The 9,530-nt window shown below is 36.2% G+C and overlaps 1 protein-coding gene across 1 annotated transcript in view; it reads left to right on the top strand.

The window, feature by feature from the left end:
• The first annotated feature begins 1,022 nt into the window (after positions 1 to 1,022).
• The window catches only part of LOC126370154 (neuropeptide CCHamide-2), a 76,380-nt gene continuing 67,872 nt past the window's right edge, over positions 1,023 to 9,530 (top strand). The window contains exon 1 of the mRNA XM_050014913.1: positions 1,023 to 1,157. The gene's annotated coding sequence lies outside the window, so the exon portion shown is untranslated. The remainder of the gene's footprint in view (positions 1,158 to 9,530) is intronic.

Genomic DNA, 9,530 nt, shown 5'->3' with positions numbered 1-9,530 from the left:
TTATTTTGATCAGAATAATAATGGGTGGAACATGTAATTGTGCCTGGGTGTAATAAAAATGGTTATTATTTATATCCAAAAACAAAGATAAAAGATGTGTATGTCTGTTATCCATGAAATAAGAAGGTTAAACGAAGGAAAATCTGTACAGCGCCATCTATATTATTCTTGAGGAATGTAGCCTGTACAATCCCTCATTTGTAACGCATTACGAGAAATAGATAGTTTGATCGTTAAGTTCTAGTAATAAGCGAGTACTAATGGTCACCATATGCGACTCATCTATAGTAACTCATGTCAGAAAATAAATTATAAGCATTCTACAATTCATGGAATCTAATATTATATCAACTCAAGAAACATTGTACCGAGAAAAAATAATATCTTTTTTTATGCCGTGCCTTATTGTAAGTTCGCCTCAGATGGCATAAACTACTTGGCCGGACTGTGAGTTGAGAGTTGAAGTGTGTATTTTTTCTGTTGCTCTACAAATATATTGGTCTCTTGTTGGTCATCATCATCAATTTAAGAGCCACGCTCTTGTCGGTGTAGCATTTTCCATTCCAGTCTATCAAAGGCCAATTCCTTGACTTCCCTATAAGACATGACGTTAACCTTTTCTTTAATCTGTTCCATGTAAGCTCTTCTTGGTCTTCCCCTTCCTCTCTTTCCTTCTAGCTTTCCTTCTATGATGTTTTTAATAAATTCCTCGTGTCTTATTAGGTGTCCAATCACCTTGCTTCTCTTGTTGGTAGAGTTTAATATTTCCATGAGTAGGTTTTCGCAATTTACGCATTAATATTAATAAAATTTAATAACATGACATTATGGTTTTGGGAAAACACCGGAAATATCTGTTAACAGTCCCTTGATAGTACTAATTTCAGCCGGTTGCGTATTAGTCCCGGCGAATTAGTTCAACGTCATCTACCCACGCGCGCCTCTAGCCGTTCGCTACTCTATGGCCACCGTTTATAAGCGAGAATGCCGCCCGCCCAAGCGCATTTGTCCTGTTCCCGACGCGAAGGCATGTTCTAGTCAACATCCGGATACCGAAATTGGCATACCGTACCGAAAATTACCCGGACTTAACCGTAATTTAAAAAAAAAAACCGGTTTTGCTGTTACGAAGTAAAGAACACTCGGATCGATCAACCGTAAGTAGTTTTAAAGTTTTAACAAACTTTTTTTTAAGTTTTTTTTATATATTTAAGTAGACTAGCTCTTAACGTCGCGAGAAAATAATACACTTTTAGTAGTTTAAAGTTACTTTTAAACTTTATTGTAAGCAGGAATCTTTGCGGCAGAGTTTTTGGTTAAAATAATTTAAAGTTATTAATGAAAATCTTAAAATAAATTTAAGAAGTCAATTTAAGAATTGAAAAGTCCCAATATTATAATGTACAAAATAATTATATTATTACATAATATATTACGATCACACATATACGTAATATTATTCAATTCAATTCAAAAACATTTTATTGCACATAAACTTAACATAAAGAATTACAAAATTACAGCAAAAGTACAATCAGCGGCTTTATTGCTACCCAGCAATTTCTTATAGGTAACCTTTTTTATTTTTTTGCAGGTTTTAATATTAGTTACTTTAATTAAAAATTATATAAGAAAGGAATAATATATTCTATATACCAATAATTATATAAAAATACCCAAAGCAAGTTTTCCGATATTTAAAAAGTTGTTCAAATTGTGCTTCGTCTCAAAATTCTTTAGCCAAAGTTAAAGAATTCGTTGTTATCCTTTCCAAAAGTTAACTTATCTTAAAGGGTTTAGTGTACAAGGTAAAACAAAAAATGTCAAAAGTAGATAAACAGGGAATCTCTTAAGTTTTAAATATGTATAAGTATGCAATTAAATGGAGCCATACGTATATATGTTATGTTGTTCAATTTGATACTAAGTGACAATTGTTCATTAGAGCTAAAATAAATTAGTTAAGTATCTATTATTTTAATTCACCTACACTACTTAATAAAAATATAATTATAACACTTCGCAAGATCAAACGTTTCGTACGAAATTAAAAATGAGTGTTATTTTACAGTAGATAAAATACTATAATTTTAAATTTGAATTTGGAACACTATTAAAAATTTAATAGGCTAGTTTCCAACTAGTCAAATCACTTACTTTTTACCAAACGTTAAAACACGAAATTACTATGGCAATTGTATGAAAAAGCACACTGTGACGTCATAGGAGAACGTGAAAAAAGTATTAAAATTAATAAATAAATTAGAAAAAAGAAAAAGTTTTTCGGTATCTTGATCGTAGTACACGACCCAATTACACCCGTGTTATGTTAAGAAAAAACTCGGATGTATGTACTCCGTTTTTCTTTTATGAAAAGTATTATAAAAGCATATTGGTTGTCTTGTAATAAATACAAGCGTGCTCTACCCCACCCTTGCAAAATCATCGGTGTGAGTTTACGAATTAAAGAAGTTTATTAATGAATGCCGCCGAAAATGCTGTCCAGGTGGCAACTACTGGGCTGAAAAAATCTGAACGATATGAATGATAAATTGTCGATAATCGAGTGAAATGGTTTATAACACCGTTATTTGTAGCCAAAACTTAAAAAAGACATGCCAAAACGGGCTATACCTACGAGAGGCATCTTCGAAATATCATCTGTTTCTGTTATAAAAAAGTCGAATATTTTGAGACCTAAATGACTTTGTTTTTAAAAAACAATTACAAAAGCACTTTTGTAAAAAATTACAAGTCGCAAGTAAGGCACTAAAATCGAATTCTATTAAGAATTAGTACTACAAGTTTTGATTCCTTGTATCCGTCTGATACAGTGCCGTGAAAAAAAAAATTACCTACCTAAGTTATTACGTACCTACCTAATTGCTTACTTTATATAGATAAAATGCTATAAATAATATTAGATCTTCAAAAATGTGTTATATCCAGCTTATCACGGGGTATATGCTTACCTGGACGGAAGATTAAACAGGTCCGTTTTTTTCACAGAAGCGACTCACATAGTGTAGTGACATTTTATCTATAAACCAATAATTTTTCGAATAAACATATTGACAAAATGTAATTTATTTTAATAACAATTTGAAGAGCCAACATTGAAAAGGGCTCGACGTCTCCCTAAATGATAAACGAGTTGTTGAAATAATAATTTAATCTGACAAAATAACTATTAGGAAATATGATCATCAATTTTGATTATTACAAGTTACGATGATTGCTATTGAAAAATATTATTTTCCTAAGTTGTGAAGCCGTTGTTAATTTGTTTAATATGAAAGTATAAGGCGTACGTTAAACCCCTGGTAGCTCAGTTGGTAGAACGCTTGCCTCTCACTTTGAGGTCGCAGGTTCGAATCTAGCACAGGCAACCAATGATTGTCGAATTAGTTTTCAAATTCATGTTCGGATCATAAATGATTATCACGTACTCAGCAGTGAAGAAAAACATTCTGAGGAAATCTACATTCCTGAGAAATGCATTTTTGGAGGTATGTGACCTAACCTGTATGGTTTTCCCTTCGCGGGTTGGAAGGTCAGACAGGCAGTCGCTTCTGTAAAAATCCGGACATGTCAAATCTTCAAGTTAGATAAGTGGACACTGTGAACTACGGGATAATGCTAGGGAGATTATGATGAAGGCGTACGTTAAACCGTTCCGAACCGTCCCGGCTATTCGCCACGAAGAACACCTACACAAACCTGCAGTGGAGCAGCGTGGTGGAGTATGCTCCATGCATCTCATATGTATGTGTAGTTTTCCTTTTCACTTATATGCTGTTATTTAACATAAGCTCATGACTATATACCAATGATGTAGTCAGAGGTACAACCTTCGCAAGATGAACTAAGTACCCACATCACATTAATTTAAGAGCCACGCTCTCGTCGGTGTAGCATTCTTCATTCTTGTCTCATCATCACCAGCCCATTAACGTCCCCACTGCTGGGGCACGGGCCTTCCCTATGGACGGATAGGGAGATCGGGCCTTAAACCATCACGCGGGCCCAGTGCGGATTGATGGTTATTTAAGACTGCTAATGCAGCCGGGATCAACGGCTTAACGTGCCTTCCAAAGCACGGAGGAGCTCGAGATGAAAACTTTTTTTTTTCGTGGTCACCCATCCTATGATCGGCCTTTGCGAAAGTTGCTTTACTTCAACAATCGCAGACCGAGCGCGTTAACCGCTGCGCCACCGAGCTCCTCAATACCGAGCTCATTCTTGTCTATCAAAGGCCAATTCTTTCACTTCCATATTAGACACGACATTCACTTGTTTTTTAATATGTTCCATGTAAGCTCTTCTTGGTCTTCCCCTTCCTCTCTTTTTTTGTAGGTTCCCTTCTATGATGTTTTTAACAAATTCAGCGTGCCCACACCTCACCGAGATTTATTTCTGTATGCTGTTAGACTTAAAATTTCAAATTTAGAACTTGTTAAGATTGAAACCTTACAATTCTTTAATTAACACAAAGAAAAGAAACAATTGCAACCATACTTGAAAGAATGTAACCACCTATTGTTTGTTGAAATTGTTATGCCTACATCTCAAATTAAATTTGGAACATCAGAAAATCTTTCGGGCGGGGCCCAGCTGGTAACAGCACGTTTTAATTTTAATTATTGAAAGTGAATTTCGGGCAAGAATGTATTGAACCTGAAAAAATCCACTTGATATCAATTCAGAATTATTCTCTGAAACATCCCAGTTTTCGTTACGACGTCACAAACACCCTGTATTACTAGATTAGCGATGATAATGTCGGAAATAAAGCAATTATCCGGCCAAAGTGGGTGGTTATCTGCGACAAATCTTCTTACAATAAGTCACGTGAAAAATAAACACATTATGAATGACTGTCTCATCCGAGAAGAGACGATTAATTACACATAACAAGGAAGAAATCATAAGCCGAGACGTTTCCTTTTGCTTACTATCTATAATTAATACGTATTACATAAACTCGCCTTGGAAATAGCCACCGGGGTAAGCAGAAAATAAGGAATTCCCTTTTGCTTCGATCTATAATAAAATGAATAGTTTATTTATTTATTACGTTTTCCAACAGACAAAAACACTTCTACATTTAACTTAACCTTTACACAAATACTGGACTAGTTAATATATAATAATATTTTTTTGAGGAGCTCGGTCTGCGATTGTTGAAGTTAAGCAACTTTCGCAAAGGCCGGTCATAGGATGGGTGACCACAAAAAGAAGTTTTCATCTCGAGCTCCTCCGTGCTTCGGAAGGCACGTTAAGCCGTTGGTCCCGGATGCATTAGCAGTCGTTAATAACCACCAATCTGCATTGGGCCCGCGTGGTGGTTTAAGGCCCGATGTCCCTATCCATCCATAGGGAAGGACCGTGCCCCAGCATTGGGGACGTTAATGGGCTGATGATGATGCTTCTTATAAACATAATGGGGGTTAGTGATCCTCATTCATTAAGTTTGTTAACCGCACAAGTGTCCTACACCTTGGACACGTTACCCTAGTGATGACAGATTTATTTATTATAAATGGCAATTGGCAACGACAATTCGGGTAAACAGATTACCTTTAGCCTTTACAGGTCACATAAGGTCAACTAAATACATGATTATTGCTAATATAAACACCATCAGGCTGATTTGACAGTTACAAATCTTACTCTACATTTAAAAATATTATAAATGTGAAAGTTCGTGAGTATGGATGTTTGGATGTTTGTTACTCTTTCACGCAAAAACTACTAAATGGATTTCAATGAAACTTTACAATAATTATGTACATCAAAATAACGTAAGCTACAATTTATAAAGATATCAAGTAAGTGGGAAAAAGTCTACCATCTGCGAGCAATTCTGGTGTGTTGTGACAAAACCATTACATATATGTAATGTATGATATGATGGAAATGTTACTTAAATGTTCCTACAAAACCAGGCCTATAATTAAGGTTGTGTAGTGATCTATATACGATTTTAGAGTCATCATCATCAGCCGTACGACGCCCACTGCTGGGCATAGGCCTCTCCCAAGGATCTCCACGACAATCGGTCCTGCGCTGCCCGCATCCAGCGGCTTCCCGCGACCTTCACTAGATCGTCGGTCCACCTTGTAGCGGTCCCACCCACTGAGCATCATTTTAGAGTCTACACCCTAAATTTAATCATTTAAAAAATTGGTAATTCTTACCGCGGAAACCGAAATCCACGCGGACGAAGGCGCGGGCGGCCGCTAGTAGAGAAATGAAGCTAATTAAGACGAAATCTCGAATTGGTTTTAGAATAAGCGTAACTTTTATTTTCTTACGTACCGAAATGTCTGTTAAATAGGTACTCGCCGCCATACTTTTTCTATTTCTCTTTTGTTTTGTATTTTGTATTGTCATGTGTGTGTAATAAAATATTTGTTATGTTATGTACTCGTATATTTTATTTCCTAACATCTCCGAAACAAGGCTCCTAATAATGAAGGAACCCGTGTTCAAAGAGAAGCATACAAATTGCTCTGTCAAACACATAAATACAAATAATCTGAATTCTAAGTAAGATAAAAATGTAACCAAACGCTTGTTTACAATCATTTTCATTAAGTAGCGCCTTTTTTTTATATCTGTTATGTAGATAAAAGCGCGGGCCCACCGCTGTGCGCGGAGAGGCTACGCACGTTTATTCTCTCTCTTTATTTAAGAGCTGCGCTCTTGTCGGTGGAGTAATCGCCATTCCTCTTCTCTTCCCGCCAAATCCTTCTACTCCTGATACGATACGTGTCGCACACAGATGTTGTTGTGCTCTGCCTGGTGTGTTGATGGTAAAAACTTCAGCGACTTTGAGTTGACCACGTACTGTTATTAAATAATTAGGCACACACAATTTACGTTATTTCACAGTTCGTTGATCGTAGAAGAAGAAGGGAAAAAGTATTGCTATTTTATGGATTAAAAAGTAAAAAATAATAATTTGATGGATGTTGCCAACAACGCGACCTATACCTTCTCTTTTATATGATTGGCCACCTGATGCGACACGATTCATTGATTGATTGATTGATTCATTTATAACAAACATTCTCTCTCTCTCTCTCTCTCTCTCTCTCTCTCTCTCTCTCTATATATTTAAGAGCTGCGCTCTTGTCGGTGGAGTAACCGCCATTCCTCTCTTCAACAAACATTATAGAAGAAAAAATTAAAGGGAAGAGAGGAAGGGGTAGACCTAGGAGAACATTTATGAAACAAATAAAAGAGAAGGCGCACGTTTGTTAAGCTTCGCTAAATGTATGTTGTTGTGTCCAATGTGATCAGTGCTATGTATTCCATGCCATGTCAGGGGCCTTCGGTGGCTCAGTAATAACCCTGACACCAGGGTTGATGAGGTTGGTATTTCACTTCACAACCCACACGATACGATAAGTGCTATGTACTAGGTTCGATATAAACATGAAATTCTGATTACTTTCTAAATAAAAACAGATCTAAAATAAACGAAAATCATATTCATTTTTCTATTTAATTTATTTATAAATTTTAATCAAGAAAAACGTAATAATTAGTCCGACATTTTATCACAGTGTGCTTTTACATACAAATTGCATAGTCATTTCGTGTTTGGACGTTTAGTAAAAAGTAACTGATTTGACTAGTTGGAAACTAGTGTTTTATAACTAATAACGGTTCATCAATTTAGAAAGAACACCATTCCTCTGTCGGTTTTAAACTACGACTCTGGACTTGCCCCAGATGACATTCACTATTTGGCCGGACAAATGGGGAGCGCTGAACCCTGACATTGCTGTACCCATGAAAAGTATGTATTGTTTTTTGCACGATAAAGTCCGTTCCCCAACTTTTGTTGCAGAAGTTCGTAGTTCATCCGAATTGGAAAATTTCGTACTGAAATGTAACATCGGCAATTCGTACCGAAACAGTAAATATAACCTTCCTTTTTGTTACGGGTAAAAACGTGATATTATTCATAAAAATCAATAAAATAACCCCAATAAATAAATTAAAATGAGTAAATAAATAACATTTCAAAGGCCTCGAGTCTCTCTCTGTACTTCTGTGTCAGTGACCAAGTTTCACATCCATAGAGGGCTATACTCCATACGAAGGTTTTGACACATCTTTATTGATTGCTTTGGCAATCTTAGCCTTCAATATGCACCCCTTGTTATGGAAAGCTGAGAATTATTGAGGACAGAAGAGGCGAGATGATTGGACACCTAATAAGACACGACGAATTTATTAAAAACATCATAGAAGGAAAGTTAGAAGGAAAGAGAGGAAGGGGAATACCAAGAAGAGATTATATGGAACAGATTAAAGAAAAGGTTAACGTCGTGTCTTATAGGGAAGTCAAGGAATTGGCCTTTGATAGACTGGAATTGAAAATGCTACACCGACAAGAGCGTGGCTCTTAAATTGATGATGAACCATTTATCGACTTATTCTGTAACATGGCAATGGCAGTAGGCTTGTCCCCTATTACATGGGACTTAAACACAGCTGGCGAGAAGTGAGTGTATATACTATACACCTCTGCCTACCCTTTTGGCAATACAGGCGTGAAGCTATGTTATGTGTGTAACATTTATTTATGACAATTTATTTGGGCAAACGTCGTGTCTTATAAAAAAAGCAAAGGCAGTTTGGACAAACATAATTGGCTACTCGATAGATGTAACAATAAAATATGAAATATGTCGGATATGGTAATTTATTATTTAAGTAATAATAATTATACAATAGTTTTTTTTTATTAAGACCGCACATACACATAAACAGCCTATATACGTCCCACTGCTGGGCACAGGCCTCCCCTCAATCAACCGACTGGGGTATGGATCATACTCCACCACGCTGCTCCACTGCGGGTTGGTGGAGGTGTTTTTACGGCTAATAGCCGGGACCAACGGCTTAACGTGCCCTCCAAAGCACGGAATCATCTTACTTTTTCGGCCAATCAGGTAATTCACGCCTGAAAAGTCCTTACCAAACAAAAGACAGTCTCACAAAGTGGTTTCGACAATGTCCCCATCGGGAATCGTGCCCGGACCTCCAGATCGTGAGCCTAACGCTCTAACCACTAGACCACGGAGGCTGTTTATTAAGACCATTTTTAAATATTGTATATTTACAAAATAAGATTGCGTTTTTTATCTGTGTATTACAAGACTCGAAACACGGGCGGCCATGATTGAGATTCGTGTGACGTCACATTTCACAAAATAAACATATATTAATATGTATATATTATATATATGTTATGTTATGTTTGTTACATTATATATGTTTATTTTGTGAAATGTCACAGCAGAATAAAATGAATAGGCTACGTGACAACCTAGTCAAATAAGATACTTTTTACGAAACGTCAAAACGAAAGTTTTCTACGGAGTTTGAATGGAAATACTGTCCTGTGACGTCAGCAATAAAAGCGGTCAAAAGTCGTAGACATTGTTACTTAATTCATAAATAAAATTCGAAAATATTGTCGAAAGTAAAATGAGTTTGATTTTTGATCG

The sequence above is a fragment of the Pectinophora gossypiella genome, chromosome 10 (assembly GCF_024362695.1).
Source record: "Pectinophora gossypiella chromosome 10, ilPecGoss1.1, whole genome shotgun sequence".
In the NCBI taxonomy this organism is placed as follows: domain Eukaryota; kingdom Metazoa; phylum Arthropoda; class Insecta; order Lepidoptera; family Gelechiidae; genus Pectinophora; species Pectinophora gossypiella.
Note: the sequence above shows the minus strand (reverse complement) of the source record. Positions and strands in the feature narration are given on the sequence as shown.